This window comes from Bombus affinis, chromosome 1 (assembly GCF_024516045.1).
Source record: "Bombus affinis isolate iyBomAffi1 chromosome 1, iyBomAffi1.2, whole genome shotgun sequence".
NCBI classification, from domain to species: domain Eukaryota; kingdom Metazoa; phylum Arthropoda; class Insecta; order Hymenoptera; family Apidae; genus Bombus; species Bombus affinis.
This window is the reverse complement of record NC_066344.1, coordinates 19,368,634-19,391,407: the sequence shown is the minus strand read 5'-3', so window position 1 is coordinate 19,391,407 and position 22,774 is coordinate 19,368,634. Positions and strand designations below refer to the sequence as shown.

General features: G+C 30.9%; 1 protein-coding gene and 3 long non-coding RNA genes across 7 annotated transcripts in view; 2 read left to right on the top strand and 2 right to left on the bottom strand.

Moving 5' to 3' along the window:
• LOC126918225 (uncharacterized) overlaps positions 1-12,713 on the top strand; it is a 136,079-nt gene extending 123,366 nt beyond the window's left edge. Inside the window, exon 4 of the long non-coding RNA XR_007711272.1 lies at positions 12,570-12,713. This is a non-coding gene — a long non-coding RNA (uncharacterized LOC126918225). The remainder of the gene's footprint in view (positions 1-12,569) is intronic.
• Positions 1-22,774, bottom strand: part of LOC126918242 (uncharacterized) — a 487,823-nt gene that overhangs the window by 257,502 nt on the left and 207,547 nt on the right. The gene's annotated exons all lie outside the window — the stretch shown is intronic.
• Positions 1-22,774, top strand: part of LOC126918005 (uncharacterized) — a 327,710-nt gene that overhangs the window by 264,312 nt on the left and 40,624 nt on the right. The gene's annotated exons all lie outside the window — the stretch shown is intronic.
• LOC126918236 (uncharacterized) overlaps positions 1-22,774 on the bottom strand; it is a 241,084-nt gene that overhangs the window by 186,979 nt on the left and 31,331 nt on the right. The window lies entirely within an intron of this gene.

Below are 22,774 nucleotides of genomic sequence, written 5' to 3'. Positions count from 1 at the left end.
TCAAATGGTCAAAATTATGTGTGGAGAAAAGCAAATACGGAATTGGAAATTCGACATTTACATCAAACAGTGAAACACAGAGGTGGATCGATCATGGTGTGGGGGTGCATGGCTGCCAGTGGCACCGGAAATTTGATATTTATTGATGGTATACCTGATAAATATAAGTATTTAAATATTTTACAAAATAACCTTAAAGAAAGTGCCCGTAAATTAGGAAGATTTCCACTTCCAACATGATAATGATCCTAAGCATACTGCTAGAATTGTGAAAGAATGGATCGTATATAACACACCACACATGTTAATTACTCCACCGCAAAGTCCAGACGTAAATCCGATTAAAAATTTATGAGCTGAAATCGGAAAAAGATTAAACAAATTTCAAGCAAGTATTGAAGGATAAAATTATAGAAATATGGAACTTCGTTGAATGTAATTTTACAAAATCATTGGTTTACAGTATGGAACGTCGATTGAGACACACTACTGCTGCTAAAGATGGTCCAACAAAATATTAATATTAAATAATTTAATAATATATGTAGCGTTCAAATACTTTTGAGAGTCACTTACAATGCGTACTACCTACGTTGTTGAATCCTTTTCAAATTTTACTGACACAATCTTAAGACTTTCATCTTCCCATTGACATCTGCTTGTCTAAGCAAATTACTTTAATATACATTATTTCGGCCATTCAAGTTTGCATATATAAGCGTTTGAATACTTTCGTGAGCCACTGTTCATTTAATATATAAATTGAAGCAAAACGTAGAAACTAGAGCGGAAGCGTAATTGCCATAAAAATATTTACGATACCGGTTTCACATAGTTCAGCGAATATGCAGTAGTTTACACCTTGCTTCAACCGACATTTTTATTTGAAATCACTGAACCAAAATCTCCCAACTGAAATTACCAACCTATGTACTATTTGTATACTGTTTAATGTCGTGTAGCGCCACTGACATACAGTTTATTATTTTGCGGTGCAATTCGTAAACTTCAGAGTTGAACCGGAGGCAATATTATTCTTTGAGTAAATAAAAAATTCATACATTCATGGATTAACACATATTATTCGCATGAGTATTTGCAATTTAATGGATACATTTTTTACTGCTATATTTGTAACATGAAATTTAACAAAAATAAAAGTTGAATGTGGTGAACAAACATATTCCATTTGATGATAAAATTAATATTTAGCGTTTTTAACGATGCTATATGCTTCATACATACTTTGACGAAAATATAGTAGAATCTTGATTATTCAAACTGATCATGATGCACACTATTTGGACAATAAAATAAAATAAAATATGTTTTCATATAAGAAAAAATCATTTACTTTGAAATACTAGGCTATGTAATAAGTTCGTTCGCATTTCTTTAAGTAGTTCATAACATTTATTCAATTAACGATGCGTGCATTACGTTATCCTTTATACAGGGATTAAATAATTTATTTACCTTACCACTTCAAAGCATTTATACTTTTATTTAAAAATTTAAATATACACATATTTGTTCTTATATTCTTTAAACTATCTAATGATTACTCGTGAACAATATCTCCAAATATCGAATCAGTTGATAATATAGTAAATAGTATGCTAAATATTTCAATAATTTTAAATATCGTAAACTCGAACGGAATTGTATTTGATAATTTCGTATTTTGTAGCTGAATATTTTATAAATATTAGGTAACATTGAACGGAAAAGAAAGTTTTGGAGAAAAGTATGTGTCTAGCAATTTCTTATAATTTATATTACTGTCTTTTAATCTTTGTAAAAGTGTATCACCAAATTTTTCTATATTACTGCAGGAATATAATGTAATTAGATGCTATAAGCATTCACAAAGGCGAAACACCCATTTCAAGTAAACATATCTCCCTGATAACTTAATAAATCTATGAAATTTAATGATAATGTTGTCTTAATAACAATTTTGTTAAGAATAATTAATTATCCTTTAACGCCGTTATCTATTTACATTTAACCTATTTACTTAAAAATGTAATATAATCGCAACATTTATAATATTTAAATAATACTTTTCTAATATATATTAATTAAATGTAAATAATCAATGGCAACAAATACGAAGTTCTACATATTTTTCATTTTTCTGGTGCTTACTTGACCTTTAATTAAAACAAAAATATTCCAATTCAATTAAAATAAAAATAATTTCTTCCAATATTTTCGAATAACGTAACATTGAATTCTTTATAGAATTTGGCGATTTATTTCTATTTCTTTCAATCTCACGGTGATTTCAATAATACCATCATTTATTCATAATTATTCAACGATACCATCGTTTCTTCACAGATAATTTGATAATTTGTTGCAATAAAGAATCCGTCACTTTTGTATCAAGTCGTTTTTGTAAAGGTGACGTGTTTATTGGAAATATTACGCAGAGGAAGTTCTCTAAACATAAATGAAGCTAATATCTAAGTTCACATCCCGAATATGTGTTGTAGTATCGGGGAAATTTAGGTATAAATTTTTCCTGATACTATTTATAATTTGTAATTTATTTACAATAAATTAGTTATACAGATATTAATTAGACAGAAAACGATGATTGTTTAATTTGCAACTAAATGTAACAATCTTACTCTAATTCGACCACTCTCGCAACTGGACAACGCTAACAACTCAATCTCTCAGCTACACTAGTAACTCACGCAACTCCACAACGCTAACCACTCAATCTCTCAACAACGCTAACAACTCTCGCAACACGACAACGCTAACAACTCTACTCTTCGACTCATCTATTAACTCTGACTTCTCGATCAACACTCTTTGAATCCAAATCGTAACCCTCCATTAGCGTTATTTTTTCCTCTCTTTAATCTCATCATATCAACGCTCCGCAAGAACTAGGTGACCTTAGTCACATAGGCTTTTTTCCCTATGTAAACTAACAACCGAAGGACAGACGACATTGTTTTGATCGATCTCTGATCAGGCCTTTTTTACGATACTACAGTGTACAAATCAATACAATGGAAAATAGATTTGTGACGTTCTGTAAAGTCATTCCGAACTTCATATATTGCATAATACAATTTGTGATCTCTAATTGTACTATTCATATTTAATAGCGTTAGAGTTGCATTAACTCTCAAATGTTCAGTGGTCAATCAAATTATTCGAAATTTACCAATATTAAATTCCAAATATATAAAAATATTTTACCAATATTAAATTCCAAATATATAAAAATAACATTCTGCCATTAAATTTTAAAAAAATTATATGACTATATTTTTAATGCAATATGTTAGTAACTAGCAATATTATTATAGGATTGCGATATTTGATAATCATAAAAATATCTTTATAATTAATTGCGGTATTATAAAGGTTCAAAATATTAAGCTTTTGAAAACATTTTAATTATTCAATTCATCCAATAAACTACTTAAAGGAACAGTAAGATACTAAAAATGGTGAAATATATATGTCGGAGAGTCAGTAGGATTGGAGGTGTGGGCAGGCAACGAATCTTCACCAGTAGTAGCCATTGTCGAGGTGTGATCCAGAGTTTATTAACACAGGTAGGGAGATGTGAGACTTGACAAATAAACTGCGGCGGTTAGGTACTCGCGATGCGAATGACAATGGTCTGAGGTCCGATAACGAATACGCGGTCAACGGGACTCTCTTATCCTTTACTCGTCGGCAACGCCCAGGTGGCACTCTCAGTTAGCACGCGAAGTAAGCACTCTATCGAAATGATGAAATCGTACTCGAAGCTCTCTCGGTGACGCGGTTTAGGAAAAACTGAAGAAGCTCTCTAGCGGCACCAGGTCTTTTATATTCGTGGAGACAAGTTTTTGTTCGGAGAGTGAGGGAAATTGCCGTTGTTGTTAATTGATCAGTCTTTGGAAGTGTCCTTCACGGAAAAGACTGTTTGCCTATTTTCGTTAATCAAGGTTTAGGGTTTATGACGGGTCATTAGGCTGGCTGCAGATGTTTTGCGAATATGTCTCGACGACCGGCAATTGACCTACCCATAAAATAGGGTCTGCTTATGGCGAGCCATGAGACAGAAGCCATTAGTGTGCTTACTGTCGAGTGCCGTTACAACTATTTCTTTTTATGAAGGGCTATAGACTTTTCCATGACTTTGTTAGAAAATGTTCGTCCCTTGACCGCGGCTACGTTCGGTGACTGGTTGTCACCTCGAACCCAAACTCATTCTCATAGATTGCAGGCAATTACAATTGGGCTGAAGGACGGTGATTGTTTAACTACGGCTATGGCGGAATCCAAACTACAATATTAGGGGTTTTTCCCCGGTTTTCGACGGAAGGCTCCGGTGTCTCTCCATCTCCGACACGGCCATTCTGACTATCACACGTCCTCGGGTGTAACTAAAATATTGAATTTCTAACATTAAATTCGATACAATAAATGTTATTTACAATTTGATTAACTATCCAAATAAGCCAAGGGTCCAGGGTACCAACAAAGTTCTGTTCGTAGGTTTGATAATAAGAAATTTGGAAGAATTAAAATTTAGTATTCAAGGTGATAGTTGTATCCTGCAGGTTATCAGTCGGATCGTAACGGCATGATGGACCAGTCTCGATTTCGCACCCCAATGGATCTCGTTTTTTCTAAATCGCACTACCGCACCAAACTTCGTAACACTACAGCACATGGTGTGCGTGAACACATCACTTGCCCCCTTAGTCGAGCTTCATACCACTATAGCTCATGGTGCGCGTGAACACATCACTTGCCCCTGGTTTTCGATTGTGTTTCTCCGCCTCCAGTCTTGTCCTCCCGCGGCACTCAAATGCTTTATGTCCGAGTCTACCACAGCGGTAGCACTTGTGTTGGGAGTCAGAAGACTTATGCCGTTTAGCTTCGGGACCCGCGGAGGAGTTGCTTACTGAAGACGCCAGCCTCTTCACCGAATCGGAGAGCGCTGTCATTTCGCCTGTGAGCTGGTCCTCGGTCTTGATATCATTAGTGAGTGCTATCCGTAGGACGCGCTGGTCCTGTGAACCTATATGAAGGAGCACGGTAGCGTTGACTATCTCGTCCTTGGTACACCTTTCCCATCTCGCCATCAGGAAGGAACGTAAACGGCTACTGTAATCTACCAGGGTTTCACCCTCCAGTCGTGCTCCATTCTTCATCTTCCATAGCGTCGTGGTAGCTGTTTCTTTCCCACCAAAGCGTGTAAGGAAACGGTCTTTAAACTTTGGCCAAGAGGAAATCTGGGTGGCAGGTACTTGCGTAAGCCACTGCGCTGCTGAGCTTTCTAAAGCTGCACCCAAGGCACCAAGTAGCGCACTGCCTTGCAAAGGTTTTTCTTCCATGATCACGTCAACAGTCGCACACCATGCGGCTGGGTCGGATCCCAAGCTTCCGGGGTTAAAACGTGGTAGCGAAAAGTTTTCAAGTTCCACCCCATCTTTCTTTGTTAGTGTACGAATTACGTCACGCATGAAGTCCATTTGCTCCTTCATCATTGTTAACAAGTCCTTGTATCCCACTTCTGATGTCGGAGAGTCAGTAGGATTGGAGGTGTGGGCAGGCAACGAATCTTCACCAGTAGTAGCCATTGTCGAGGTGTGATCCAGAGTTTATTAACACAGGTAGGGAGATGTGAGACTTGACAAATAAACTGCGGCGGTTAGGTACTCGCGATGCGAATGACAATGGTCTGAGATCCGATAACGAATACGCGGTCAACGGGACTCTCTTATCCTTTACTCGTCGGCAACACCCAGGTGGCACTCTCAGTTAGCACGCGAAGTAAGCACTCTATCGAAATGATGAAATCGTACTCGAAGCTCTCTCGGTGACGCGGTTTAGGAAAAACTGAAGAAGCTCTCTAGCGGCACCAGGTCTTTTATATTCGTGGAGACAAGTTTTCGTTCGGAGAGTGAGGGAAATTGCCGTTGTTGTTAATTGATCAGTCTTTGGAAGTGTCCTTCACGGAAAAGACTGTTTGCCTATTTTCGTTAATCAAGGTTTAGGGTTTATGACGGGTCATTAGGCTGGCTGCAGATGTTTTGCGAATATGTCTCGACGACCGGCAATTGACCTACCCATAAAATAGGGTCTGCTTATGGCGAGCCATGAGACAGAAACCATTAGTGTGCTTACTGTCGAGTACCATTACAACTATTCCTTTTTATGAAGGGCTATAGACTTTTCCATGACTTTGTTAGAAAATGTTCGTCCCTTGACCGCGGCTACGTTCGGTGACTGGTTGTCACCTCGAACCCAAACTCATTCTCATAGATTGCAGGCAATTACAATTGGGCTGAAGGACGGTGATTGTTTAACTACGGCTATGGCGGAATCCAAACTACAATATTAGGGGTTTTTTTCCCGGTTTTCGACGGAAGGCTCCGGTGTCTCTCCATCTCCGACATATAAAACTACTTTTAACGCCAAAAATCAACTTATCGAAACAATATAAGTTATTGAAGAAATGTTATATTTGGCAAAAAGAAAATTCCAAGCACTATAAGTAATTATAATATGATTGTACCGTCATCCTTTTTGTCAACTGCATGTACTAGCTAAATTTTTTTAACTTTGACAACTTTTTCTTTTGATATGCAATTAGTTTCATTTATGACTATACCTAGAATTAATTTTTCCCTAGACATTAAAATATGTTATTAAACTAAGTAACTTTCATTTTTTTTACTTCAAATATTAAAGTGTATAACTTTTTCATCTGTTGATTCAAAACATAGATTGTTTTGTTGTATAGAAATTTATTTGTAGAATATATAAAATAACAGAAAAAGATAAAAAGATATGGATATATAAGATAATAGACTAACGTAAATAATAAATACATTGCTTGTTTTCTAATTGCTTGTTTTCTACCCCTACTGTGAGCTTATGATTCCATGAATTATGCACATAATTTGGTATAAATTAAATACACTACTCCAAATACAATACCTTTTTCATCATTATTTGTATTACAAGATTGTTTTTATATTGTAATATTTTTCCTTTTTCTTATTATGGTAGTTTTGCGATATTTTACTTTCTCGCTATACGTCTAACACCCTTAAAACAATTTCATGGACTAAAGGCAGATTTCATTTCGACATAGGCGACACTCGTTAAATACAAATCATTTAAGAACTTGTTTAACTTTCGATAGCATTATTAGTTTTTATTGTTGTCGTGTGGTGTTAAAGTGGCATGCCCGATATTCTCTGCACTCTAGTCATAGGAAACTCAAATATTTGCCAGTTCTATCTGCAAAGTTGATTCAACAGTAATTCTCTTCAATGGGCCTCGCGTGAGTATGTTTGTGAAGTAAAATATATGAATGTTTATCGTACCGAATCAGCTCGATTAAACTTCAACGGTATGCAAATAAGATTTGAACGATCTTCAATTTGGAACGCAAGAGCAATTACAATTTGCATTTCGCCCCAGCAATACCGGCATAATAATCATAATAATCATTTGCATTTCCGATTTTGCTGCTCTGATTCAGTTTATTTTCTTTAAAAGATATACGGTATTTTTACTATTCTAATAGATCTATAACCTAAATATGTTTTGCTAGAAATTTTATATAAATTGTATAGTGAATATAATAGAAAACAAATATATTTTTCCTGATATGCATTTTAAAAGAGATAATTATGTTTTAATTAAACATAAATTATATGCCAACGATAAATCATTATAAATTACGTTGAAGATAGCAACGTGAGTTCGTGCTCGCCCTCCACATGCGAATGCGCTAGTTACAAAAGGCAGTAACTAGAAGATTGTTCTAGAGGCAATCAATAGATTCGATAGATAGTTCTAGATACTTTTTTGTTTCCCTTTTTTCCCTAGTCTGTAAGCGCGTGGAAAATAAAGGTTCTTTTCGGCTCAGACCGGTGCGATAGATTTATCCGTGAAACATAGTAATAACTAATGTGATCCTACCTCTGAACATAAAAATAACAACAGGTTATGGGCCCAGGTTTAACAATTGGTTATTATTTTAGTTGAAAATATCACAGTTTTCAAAAGAACATAAAAATGTCGAGCAGAGCGAGTTCAAGTATTGAGAAACTAAACAAAGAAAATTACGACACGTGGAAATTGCAAATGGAAGCAATACTCATCAAAAATGAATTGTGGGAATATGCAAACGGTTGAATAATCAAACTTGAACCAGCGAATGAAGCCTCTTTATGGGATAAAAAGGATGGTAAAGCCAGATATTATTCTTGCCATGAGTTCGAGTGAGCTATGTCATGTAAAGCATTGCAAAACTTCACATGAAGTATGGAATAAATTGAAGGAGGTTTACGAATCCAAAGGACCCGCAAGAAAGGCTACGCTCCTAAAGCAATTATTATTCACGAAAATGTCCGGTAGTGAAAATATGTCCGATCACTTAAATAATTTTTTCAGTCTCGTGGATAAATTAAAAGAAATGGATATTGTAATCGCTAATGATTTATTGTCGATCCTCTTATTATATAGCATCCCGAATACGTACGAAAATTTTAGATATGCGATCGAATCGCGGGATCAATTACCTACCCCAGACGCGCTTAAGATAAAACTACTAGAAGCTAATTCTCGTCATAATTCAAATGCTGTGCATGATCACCAGGATTTTAACTTTTTCCGATTTTGCAACTTTCAATAGACGATCCTTTACACTTGTGTGAGCTAAATACGAATCGGTTTGCAGATTCGTATTACGATGAAAAACGTAACGATACGATGAAACGTTCTTTGTATTATGATCCTTTGTATTATGTATTTTCTCCGAATACGAATCCACTTGACAATGTCGTGGTTAAACGGATCACGTTACAAACCATATACCCTAGGTTTATGAGTAATAATGAACCATGTAATTCTTAAGATTTACTTCATTAATGCAAAAATTGCTGAAAATGCTGGCCACTGTACTGCATGTACAGATATGCTCCTGAAATTAAATTTTCATGCACGATTTCCAACGTATTTTTCGTTTTTAGTTCTTCGAACAAGAAAATAATCCTCGCTTTTAATTATGGATGATTTGTCTTGTCTTCAGAATAAACTTTTGATTTAATAAATGGATAAAGTAAATAATGGTTTGTATCGAGATCCGTTTGACCACGACATAGTCAAGTGCGTGCGTACTCGGAGGAAACTCAAAGTCGATTTTCTCGAAAATAAAGTCTCAAATGAAAAAAATTCCATATATTCAATTTATTTTCTCATGTACAATTATTCCCTCCAAATTGTACCATCAATACTGCTACACTCTGTATATATTATAATATATTGAAGTTGTTAAATGACAGTACGAAATATTTTATTCTCACCTACTATTACATTGAAAAAATAATATATAATTTCATTTATAAAAAGACGACTAACAAACAATGTATATTAAATAATTTCAGAATTTTCATTTCCTGTGATATTAATGTTTAAAATAAAATAATTGGAATATATTATATTATATTATATTATATTTGGAATAAGAATATTGTAAAAATTATATCACATTAAATTACCAAAATTGTGTATTCTATCATTTTAATTGAATTAATACATAAGTGAAGGTAATTGAATTTTTCTCATTAACATGATTAACATGATTATCATCATTACCGACGATATTAATTCTCACATGTATTTATAATTGACTATATAAATATTTAAAAAGGATAATAAATATAATAAAATACGTTTTCTAAATATTTGAATTAGCTCTCTGAGTGTTTTCTAACAAAAAATAACCTGTTTATGAAAAATATCTATTAAAAACTGTTAGCTTCGATCTCGAATATTTGTCTAAAGTTGCATTTTCAATGTAAATTTTTTTCTTATCAACCTGTTTGTTGTATCTTCTAATTGTAATTTAAATTAAGTATTTCTTAAAACTCGATTAGTAACAAATTCTTTCAGAATAAGTGGAGAATTAGATTTAGATTACGTATATTTTCGGAATCAATGATACACACTTATGTACATATACATACATATATACATGTATACACATAATGAACAAAACAAGAAATTTGGACAAATCACACATCATATTATTCCAACATGGTCTACAAATCTTTTAACTGTTTTGATTGTCAAGTAGATAATCTGTCAATTACTTGTTAAATCATTATCTAATCTAACAAATAAATAATACTTAATTTACCTTGAACATAAAGTTAATTAAATCGAAAATCAATAACAACTATAAACCTAAGTTATCATAAAATCTATCACAGTTTCTATAACTATACAACAAATAAATAATATATTTATACTATATACTATACTAACAAATAAATAATACTTAATTTACCTTGAACATAAATTAAATCGAAAATCAATAACAACTATAAACCTAAGCTATCATAAAATCTATCACAGTTTCTATAACTATCCGATATGCCTGTACACACTTGACAGTTACATAAATCCCCTATAACTGGTGGAGTAGCCAGCACTTTGACATAACAAATATCGTTGCATCCGATTCGTGACACACGCATCAATCTCCGTTATAAGCGGACCCCATTGGAAGCATCGTTCAACATAGAAAGAAAGATTTACGTTGATGCAGATAATTGCGAGTCCCAGCAATGTGCTCACTTAACTGTCCCAACAAAACTGTTCCTTTTGTAACGAGAAATATATACTTACACACATAGCGAATGACACGTCAGCACGCCTTTTTCGAATGGAAACTTTCCATGAAAACGCTGAAAGGTTTCTATCGGCTGGATCGCCGCTAGGTTTTCTTTCTCTTTTTTCGTCGTTTCTCCGTGTCGCATTCTTTTTACCGTGTGAACATACGCGCCACGTGAGCATTCTTTCCACATGTATGTATATGTGTGCGTATATATGTGCAAATGTGGAAATGTAATGGTTGAAATCGTACCATGAAAGAACTATAACGTAGTCTGTCAGAGTTTCTGTGCAATTCGTGCTGAAGTTGGATAATATATGGAAGACAACGAATTGACAAAAAAATAATGTAGCGCTTAATTAACAATAAAACTAACTGAGTAGTGAAAATGACTGTCAATTCATAATTGTCCATAAAATAAAGTAATTTTATAAATTTTCAACGATATATCTTTGGGATTTGATTGATGTTTAATACGATATATGAATAATGATCTGTTTTGTCCTTTGTATCACGGATTTTTTTCTTTCATTTTCTTTCATTTCTTTAATACAAATTTTATTCCTTAATTAACGGTAGGTTTAAGGCTAAAACTATAACGCTATATATGTCTAATTTTTTATAGGAATTTTATAGATTTATATTGATACATCTTTGAACATTTGAATGATTTTTAACAAAGTATATAGATAAAATCTTTTTTTCCTCTTTATATTATGTATTGTTCCATATACATCTCACTTCAATTTCTTTAGTACAAGTTTTATATTTTTATCAATACTTCTATTATTAAAAAAGGTTTGCTGTAATGGTTACTTTATTCTGGCAGGGAAAGTGACAGAGTTAATTTTAAGTATGTACAAAGGATATCGAAGTTTTGAAATCTGTTACATATGATATCCTATAATATAAAATAGGAGTTGTATATTATAATATTAAGTACTGTTTTATGTTAAAGAGACAATATCTTTAAAAATGTGTCTATGTTTGATGTTTTTTGACTCAGTAAATTTTTGGGAAGATTTAACATAATCTGATTTTATAATACGATTAATGTATGGTAACACTCAGTTTCCTGTAACAGGTGATCTCTGGGATTAGATTCTAACTGGTATAAATTTCACGATAAGATCAGTTCTCATATCACGGATGAGACGTAACAAAATTTCTCTCTCATCAGTAAATTAATAATGGTTCTCTATTCCATAAGCAAAAATTATTATTATGCAGTTTCGGTTACAAAAAAAAAAATTATTGTTATATTAAAAATTATGCGGTAATCATAAAAACTTATGAATTCCAAAAGATTTATTAATTGTGACTAATGAAAACATCAACATGGTCTAATTTAGTACTAATAGTTATGAAAAATAGTCCACATCGCTTCGTTAATATCTATATTAAATTAAAAGTTCTGAAAAGTATTTAAATAATGGTCCTTATTCGATGAAAACTTATTTCACAATTTTATAAAAATTTTATCACTTTCTGATACCATTATATGTACAAAATAATGAATTAGTAAATGTGATTAGAAAACGTTCAGAGTTTTATTCTTACACAGGTTTGTTTATGTTAATGTTTCTTACATGATTCTACTGGTAGTAGTTACTTATCAAATTAATTTTAATTTTACGTTATTTTTGGATAATTGGTTATTCCAAATCCAACTGAATATGTTAATAATTGTATCGTCGAAATGTCTTCTTAATTTATATACAATTTATATACATATGTATGTCGGGTTAGCGTCAGGTTTAGGGATGTGTAGCGAATCTTCATTCGAACTGTCCATCATTATTGTAAAATAGAGATTACATTTACTGGTATAAATATTGATTTTTACAAAGTTTGACAAATAATCATGGTGATTAAACACTCGAGATGTTAGTGATAATGTTCTTAGGTTCAATAACGAATCCACGGTCAACGGGGTAACTCTTTGTTAAACGTAGAATATATTTTGAAGCACAAAGTAACGTTTGCTGTGACGCTCGGTATCATACTGCACGTAAAGACGATGTGCAAACTCTCCGAGGTGATCGCAAGAATAAAAGATTGATAAAAATTTTCCTCTCCTTACAATCGCGTTTGTTCATTGCATATTGGTCGGGGATACCAACAAAATTCCAGCCGCTGTTGCTAGGCAGACCCGCGTAGAGCTGACATTGGTCCTGCCTGGGGTGTGATTGTTAATACAACGTGTGTCCCACAATACTGGTACTTCTCTGTTAGGTAAAAACGTTCATCCCGTGACTGTCGCTACGTTCGGCGACCAGTTGTGTCATCTCGAGCCCAAGCCCACTGTCACAAATCTCGGGCAAACATATAATCGGATTGAATCATAACAACTACCTCTAAGTTTTATTATTTAAGTAATAATAATAAATAGTCTAGACTAAAGTATCTTCCCAAAAATCTTGGGGATCTTCCCAAAAATTCCAAAAGAAAGGCCCCGATGTCCTTTCATCTCCGACATGTATATTACATTCTCTTATTTTAGATTGTAGTTGATGATGCTTTGAAGAAGAAACAGTGGAAGTGAAAATCTCTTCTTTGAAGAGTCAAACTGCTTTTAATTGACACGCTCATTATGACAATAATGTGACTGTAATAACTTCCAAAAGCATTTCTGAAACATGGGGCGGTTTACGAAAGAATTGTTTCGACGAATCGGTAATAGCTAATGATGCATATGCTTATCTAGCTGGCGTATCAGTAGCCTGCAGAATAAGTAAGAGTATTGCTTCATTGAAACACACAAGTGGATTTAAGGATTTAAAGATTTTTACGACATTCATGCTGTTTCGTCGATTAATGCCTTATCTTGTCGAATTTTGCTACGTATAAAAGATTTACAGTAAATATGACTGTATACGATCTTTAAATACATATATTATGTTTTCCCCTTTGTTTTCAAGATTAAATTTTCTTTTTTTAAATTTGGTGAAATCAAACATTCCTATTCTTTCTTTCCTTTACCCTCTAACGACATTTCTAGCTATCAATTTTTCTTACTTTTAAATTATTTTTATCACATAAATATTAAGACACCTTTTGATATTAAACAGAACGTGATGTGTAACTAATTTAGGTTGTTAGGAAAATAATTATTCACATTATTTTGTTTTGTTATACATAAACGTGAAATTTTTATTATAATTTAATATTTTAAATGATTTAATATTTTTATTATAATATATGAATTCTTTACTTATCTAAGAGTTTAGTACCTCTATATATATTTATGTAATGTTTCAAACAAGATAATAGTTCTTAAACATTTTAACAATTTCCTAATAATACTTGAATCGTTTCACAAACATAGATGACGTTCTCGCAGTGAAGTCGCACGAAATTTCTCCACAAAATAATTAGGGGCTACGTGGTCGAACGGTTTCCGTAGATCTGTACAGATGCGGTAATTAGATCTACGAAGCGCATAGCTGTCGGTGCCCGACTGGTCTGCCACTTACACGGATCGTATGAAAACCACAGAATTGCGGTCAATACGTTTGATCTGTGCAACCAGGGCCGAGCAAGTTGGCCGTATTCAAACCACTCGACTCACGCTGCTGCTTCCGATAAAAAGCACAGTTTACTGATTTTCAAAGCTCCACAATGTCTGGAAATAGCGTTTGCTCACCACAGTCTCGTGGACAGAGAAACCGGTAGACACTGGCAGTAGTATGTAGTTTATTTTTTAAAATGTCCATTGGGACACATTCACACTTGACTCGTGCAATTACGTGTACTGTGTTTTTATTATACGGAATTCTCTTGTAAATAAATGCAGATTATTTAACAATATTCGTTTGATTTTTTAATTTCTATGTTACTTGGTAACTAAAAGATAGTGTTTTAATTTGATTTATGTAGTGGAACAAAAAACCTTAATTTTAAAAACAGATGACAATTTTAAAAAAAAAGATTGTATAAAACACACATAATAAGAAAATTATTTCTATGTTATTATAATAGCTATAAATATACTTATAAATAATCATAACTATTTCGCTCAATATTTTTACAATCACTTTATGGTATCTATTATTCTTAGATTGCTATTTCAAATAATTTATTTACATATAGTTTTCACTTTCATCCAAATCATTTTATAGATGTTTTAGGGCATTTCAATTAAGACTGTTTCTGTTGAAATATTTCTAAAAAATTCATGAAAACCGGGTAGACAGAAAGAACTACAGTGTGGAAACTACTATGTGGAAACATTTTTTAAAAACATTTATTGCTTCAATAAGATCGTAATCGTAGGCGGCTGAACACTTTTGCACACTGATGCATGTAGTGCCATTTTATTCTATAAAATACTGTTTTAAATCCCGACTAAGAGACATGTTCGACTCGAAATTTTCTGTAGCTAGAATTATTATGGAAAGACTAAAAAATGGAAATAAAGAGAATATACATACCACATGTTATACCTACCTGAAATCACGAAAAGGGGTAAATTATTACCTACAATATTATTAGTTACTTTGTAACTTTTCTACAGATGTCGTATAACCAATCTTCTTGACATTGATAACATTAAGGTATTTTTAATTCCTGATTAATTTTTCCATGAGAAATTAAAATCTTAGCTTCATCTAAAAATATGTTAATGTGCTATGTATATAAATGCTATGTATATAAAATACCATAAATGAAAAAAAGAATCAAAATAGTGAAGAATAAAAGAAATCAACAGCTATATATGAATGTTCACAACTAATTATTATAAAATCATTTGTTTCGTTGTCCCTTATCCTATTACATTACTTTATAGATATCAATTATTTACCTATTTTATCCTACTTTAGATTAATAAATATCGAAATTTCTTAAGATCTTCTTCTCCATTCTTATATAAAAACAGTTTTTATCAAGTGCCAATAAATAAGATCCACTTACATTAAATAATAAGAGAACGAATAAAAATAGATTTAACGATTGATATTTTTCACCAATAAGTGTATAAAACTATGATATAATTAATATAAAACGTATCATTCTTTAATGAATCAATAACAGCAATAGAAGACTTCATATTTACATAATGTTAATAACGGCACTGTGTCTGTCTTCGACGCTTGTACCTTTTTACAGGAAACGCGGAACAACACGACAGACTGAAGTTCCTCGTAGCGAGAATATTACGAAGAAAGTTTCCTTCTAAAATGAAATTGTAGTATTCGTCAGAACCTTGCCTCTTTCAATTGTAAATGTTCCGCGACGTCTATTGAGCAGTTGCATTTCCATGTTTTGTACGTTGTCCTGTCTGCGATCGTTTCATCGTCATTGCTGCTTTTACTTTACGTTTAAAGAAGCGTTCCCATTTGGAGAACAAAAAATGAAAGAGACCATAACATGTTGAAATTCTTCATGTCATAAGAAAATATGTAATTATCTTGTATATAATAATTTAATAGTAATAATTTCGAAATAAGGGAAAGTATATAATAAGGAAAGTTTCTAAAACAGTTGGACTAAATCACTATAACAAATGAAATAGAACACAATTTGTTTATTTGAAAATCTGATTTAGCAATTTTTAATAGATATAAATATAATAAAACGAAACTAAGTAATAATATATTATAATTATTATAGTATTATATATATTAATTATATCATATATAATATATTGTGCTATTATATATTATATATATACGTATTAATACACATTATATATTATATATATATTTGTATAATTTAAAATTATATTATGCAATAATTATTAACGATAATTAATAGTTATCAGTTATAATTCATTAAAATGAAATATTGAAAAAATGATGTTTTAATTTATGGTACTATAGTAACACTTCCATTATAAATGGAACGCTGTCACATGATTAATATGGCTCGTGCTATTTCTTCAAAATTTTTTAATTCAACTTTGAAAGCATGTTTGCATAAGATGAAATTATTAATCAAATAAACATGATAAAAGAAAAATCGGCATTTTATTTCTCCCCTTTAATACAAGATAGTCGTCTCAATATATCACTTCAAAAGTCATATCAAAATATCGGAAAATGGAAACAATTATTTCATCTTTTAAAATTAATATATTTAAAAAACAGATACAAGTATGAAAAATGAATAAATATACAAAAGCAGATGTGAAAAGAAAATTTATGTAAGAATCAAAATATCGGAAAATGGAAACAATTATTTCATCTTTTAAAATTAATATATTTAAAAAACAGATACAAGTATGAAAAATGAATAAATATACAAAAGCAGATGTGAAAAGAAAATTTATGTAAGAAATAAATATAAAAAAGCAAATATAAGAAAATAAATATTTTCATTTCTCTAAATATATTCTAAATGAGAATATTTCTTTTTAAAGGAATAAATTTTTATCTAATATATCTAATATTTTTATATATAATTTTTATATATAATATTTTATATATAAAATATTTTTATCTAATATATCTTTGAAGAAAGTGCAGCTTTCCGTTCTGAACGCTATATCCTATATATTTTCCATTACTTCCAAAGTCGAACGTGACGCTTTTGTTGAGAGGAGGAAGTGTCTTTAGCGCTGCAATTGGTCGCAATCGCTTCACGCTCCTAACTCAATTTTAACTTTGCAAGCTCATTTAAATTCCTTTAAATCCTCCAATAATAACACAGAGCTACTACGACAGATTCATGAGATTATCATTTCAGGATCACATTACAAATATGCTTTGTGAATCGATTACTTAGTTACTTCAATCCTTATTTTCATTAACTCACAATTGCAAATCTTAATTTTGTCTAATACTTAATAATACTTATCACATTTTGTATTATGCTTATTAATATTTTTTTGATTTTCATTTTCCTGAATGCAAAATTCTAAACATTTGTGCAAAATTCAACTTATGATTTTATAAAATTAAAATGAGAACGATAATTGTACAATTCGTTAGTTTTTTATCGTTTTATTATTCATTTATTTAATTCTAATCTAATAATGTTATGCAGGAATGATAAAGCACTATTATCTAATGTTTGAGAAACTAGTACCTGATGAAAATTAAAAATGTTGCAATATAACTTCAAATTATTCAAGTTTTATTCGTTATAACATTATCTTCTAAATTATTTGGATTCATTGTCATTTTATATATTTTAACTATACTTTTTATTTTCCTTATGTTATTTGATATCACTATTTGCCATTATATCAGTGTAGATGTTTACCATAAAATTTTATTCCAACCTTTCGATTATTATACACTTCTTTATATTTATGAATTTTAATGTCGAGTAAATATGTGTATAAGTTTTGATACTTTAAAACTCTTAAAATTTTTGGCAAATAATCACAAAAAGAGGGCCACTTCCGATTTCGGTCATTTTTTAATACGTTGTCAAGATCATCATCCTGAGTAATGTTTGGAAGGTTGCAGTTGGAGGTCGCTGTTTATTAAAAAGTTATTATAAAAGAAAATTTATACTAAAATTTTGTATTTTGATACAGTAGTATCAATAAATAAAAACGTGGCGAGGGACCGGCTCCGACTAACCTAAAAAATATAATCTAGCTTAGATCAAACTTAATTTTAAGTTAATCAGAAACACAGAGATATAAGAGTAGAGTTCCCGAGCCATACGTTAACGTGTAAGTGGATACGATATGGAAATGGAAAGAGAATGCTACCTAGAGGTAACTTCTGTATTTGTGTAATCAGTCATGCATACTGATGTCACTCATTGATGGGTATTACATTTACATAATTATTTACACTAATTAATTAATTAACGAATTACATAATTACACTTTTACTGTACGAATGTGCATGTATTATGAAATAAAGACACAAGGTGTCTTCTGCAGCATTTCCTTCCTTTTTCTTACTACTATATCACTTTCCAACTTGTTTACGCATTCCATTTTAGGTCTGAGTTAGATCTAAGTTACCTAAACAAAAAGGTTGCGATTATTCTTAACTCTATTAAATGTAGATAATGTCTACAAAATTATATATTTTTGTGTAAGCTTTATTTATAATAACTGTTTAGTAAACTTCTTAATAAAAAATGTTTACCTTATAAACATCGATTACTTTTATAAAATAAATTAGCTCTGCTGATCGTGATTTTACTCAAGTAGTTCCGTATGATCAGACATGGTGATATTCATTACACAATTTATGCATTTATGTAATTAAACCAAAATTTAAAATTAATTTTTAGTGAATGTGAAGCGAACAATATAACTATAATTTCATAATTATAATAAGAAAAAAATGTTCGACATTCATATCTAATATATTTATTACTTTATACATACATATATTGAATATATTGATGATAAGTAACAATTAGATAACAAGAAATAAATGAAAACCGTTTCCAAATATTTGAATTCCTTAGGAAAGTACGAGAAATAATTTTCTAGTCAATTTCTTCACTAGAAGTAAAGTAATGTTAACTTAAGCTGAAACAGCTAGAGTAAGATCATAAATAATACTCAGAATGAGTCTGAAATAACACCACCTTATGATTACAGAAAGGAAATCAATAGAAATGTAACGAATAACTGCACTTAAAGATCAACTCTTTTAGTATCAACGAAATTACCACTAAACAATGTTTACTGAACAGACGATACCAAGTGGATATTACATGTGCAACAATTGGCCACACCAGAGTGTTACATATCTACTTTCAAAGAGACTTATATCTAAATGTACTCTCTATGCAACCAAACAATGCAACATATTCTCTTTGATTGCGGTTACTTAAAAGAAATTAGTAAATAATTTTAATCAAAAACAATAACGATGACACCATGAACTAACGCGAAAATTTAACAATTTGCATTCCTCAAAGAAATTGAAATGTATGCCCTGTTATAAAAATAGAAATATTAAACATATATGTATATGTATATAAGTTTATAATAATGTTCGACTTTTTCCTATATATGTATCATATAAAATTATATAGGTAGAAAATTTTCCCAATCTATTTACACTACAACATAAATAAATATAATTGAGTCATCAAATCACTCATGGCCTTAATAGTCAATCTGACTATAAACCTTAATAGAAAAGGAAGATTATAAATAAAACTTGTTTGAAATTGGTGACACCGATTAATAATTGTTGTTTAATTCTTCAATTTATAAGAATAAAAGATAGACAGAATAATTTATAAGAATAAATAATAACAAAAATTTATTATATAACAATTATAGTATCAAGAATTGATTCATATAAGTTGCAAAATTTTTTCTTTGTAATTTAAATATTCTTCATATTACGAAGAAATAAAATCAGTAACTTAATAATAGTAATAGTAAATAATTCACTACACAGTTTCAGTATAACTGAATGTTTTAGTTAAAATATGACTTTCCATATATTCTGAAAACATCCTCTTTAAGAAGTTAATAGATTACACAAATAGCCTAAAAAGCTTTGAAAGCGTACTTTATATAGGAGAATATCTTCTCTTTTTATTAAGCAGCAAAAGAGACCAAACTGAATGGAGGTTGATGAAACCGTTATAAGAAGTTCTTTAGAAGTAAAGGCTCTGGTCATTTTAATACCACTTTAACCACTTTAGTATTTCCAGTGAGTGTCTTTTACCAGCCTTTCCTAGTGAATTATACATACTTATTATCATTGGAATGTATAATATACAATGGAAGTGATAAGATTTGACAGAAAATATTTTTATCTGAAGAGAAAGAAGCGTTTGTTGCTTAAAATAGTAATAAGACTGAAGAATAGTACATTATAGGACAAATATAGATATTTGCCTTGCTTTCCATGAAGAGATGTTTTGTTTTTTAGAAGGTTTGGAATGAAAATAAAATAATGAAATTATACATACTTTACAATATATCGATATAAACATATAAATTTTTGGTTATCAAAATTTTAATACGAGGAAAGATACAATGATCTCTTCAATCATTTTATAATATAATATTCGGTTATCTTGATCTAATAATAATATACAAGTTGCATTATATCTAACGAAAACTAAAATATGTTAGAATTAGAATCCAGAATAATTTTCACACTACTATTTATCAAAAGTTTTATTATTACACATTATGTATCCCTATTGATAAGAATGTCAGAATATATCTATATTATTAAAGAACATTAACTATTTGAATTCGATAAATTCTGCACATATCTTTCTATACAATTTTGTGTATTTAATAAAATAATTCTTAACCCAAAATGTTCTGACAATGCAGAACACAATGTAGTCCACTCAACCGTATAAGTCAACTGTACAGAATAAAACGAAATATTTTAAATAAATATCTTTGACTGTAAAAACGATATCCATGTATTGAATAAAAAGTTGATATAAAGCTCGAATATAATAAGCAAACAAGTGTTAAATGTCGTTACTGAATATTGAGACTTATTAACATAATGAATAGGTGACTGTCTAAATATTTTTGTGATCTTTAAGAAATATTGTATGTATTTGTATTAAAAATCTGGTAGGTTTATGTAATTTTATTTTATTTTATTTCACGATAATTGAATCTCATAGCTGATGGAATTTTAAAATATTTCATATAACACATATAATTCATAAGAGTAGTTTATAAGTGTTCGTCAGCCACTGTACCAAATTACAGTTATCCCTGTTAATAACATAATAATTAATAAATAAGCTATAAGGAAATCGAATGTTAACTTCTGCTAAGATAATAGCGCTAAATAACTAAGGAAATTACACTTATCTGTTATAATTTTATCTGATAATTTCTACAGTTACGAATAAAATAACATTCGTGATTATCTTAACCAATGTTGAAGCTGGAAAAATCGAATAACCGTCTTACGAGAATTCTTAACTATTGTTCTGCTCTGTTAAGCTTACAAAATTGAGGTTACAATGTTTATTATGTGTTATTTATTAATACATATATTATTGTTAATTACTTAATTTCTTTTATAAATTCCTGCCCCGTAAACAATTTTTTAAAAGATACGTCTTTCCATTTTTTAGCAATTAAATATCAAAGTAAAGTGCAATATTCCACGTATCAATAGCTTCATCGAAAGCGTTGCGTCATAACGGACCGTCAAGCGCCCGGATACTACTTTAGTCCAATCCACAGTCCATTGATTTTTCTCGTTTATTTATACAATATTAAAAATGGTTACCTCTCTCATGAATAAGTTTAGATTGGTCATATAAAAACACGGCCGCCTCCTCCAGAAATAATAATTTTAACCTGAATTTAATTGAAGTTTTCTGCGAATATACAGGGTGGTTGGTAACTGGTGGTACAAGCGGAAAGGGGGTGATTCTACGTGAAAAAAGAAATCAAAAATATAGAATAAAAATTTTTCGTTTGAGGCTTTGTTTTCGAAAAAATCGACTTTGAATTTTGGCTCGGTACGCGTGCACTGTATCACGTTTCGTTATAACGGATCTCACTGTAGATCGTTGCCTCGATGGATATTATCGCAGTTTAAGCTTGTTTTTGCCGTAACGGAAAATTAGGAATACATAATGAAATAATATGAAGTAATCATAAAGTTTATTATTACAAAAATTGCTGAAAATGTTGCCCATTTTGCCGAACACATACTTCTGCTCTTCTAATTAAATTTCTATGAACACTTTCTAACGTATTCGATTGTTTTAAAGTATGAAAGGCTACAATAATCTTTTCTTTCAATTGCTCGCAACTTGCGATTTCTTCAGAATAGACAATTGATTTAATATGGCTCCATAAATAAAATTCAAAGTCGATTTTCTCGAAAACAAAGCCTCGAACGAAAAATTTTTATTCTATATTTTCGACTTCTTTTTTCGCGTAGAATCACCTCCTTTCCGCTTGTACCACCAGTTACCAACCACCCTGTATATACAACAAGATTGTCATTAGCTCAAGATATAAGCATTGCAATTAATGATGCTATAGAATTAGAAATTTACCCGCATATTCGTCTCTAGTCTTTGAGCTTATCCTTGCGTGTTTAACATGCCTTGTGAAATTATTTGGATAAAGCGAACTCTAATTACTGTAAAACTATAAATTTAAATATTCAATTTACCTTCTATCGCGTGTTGTACCCGTCTCGTGTTCGACTAGCTCCTATTATAAGCGAT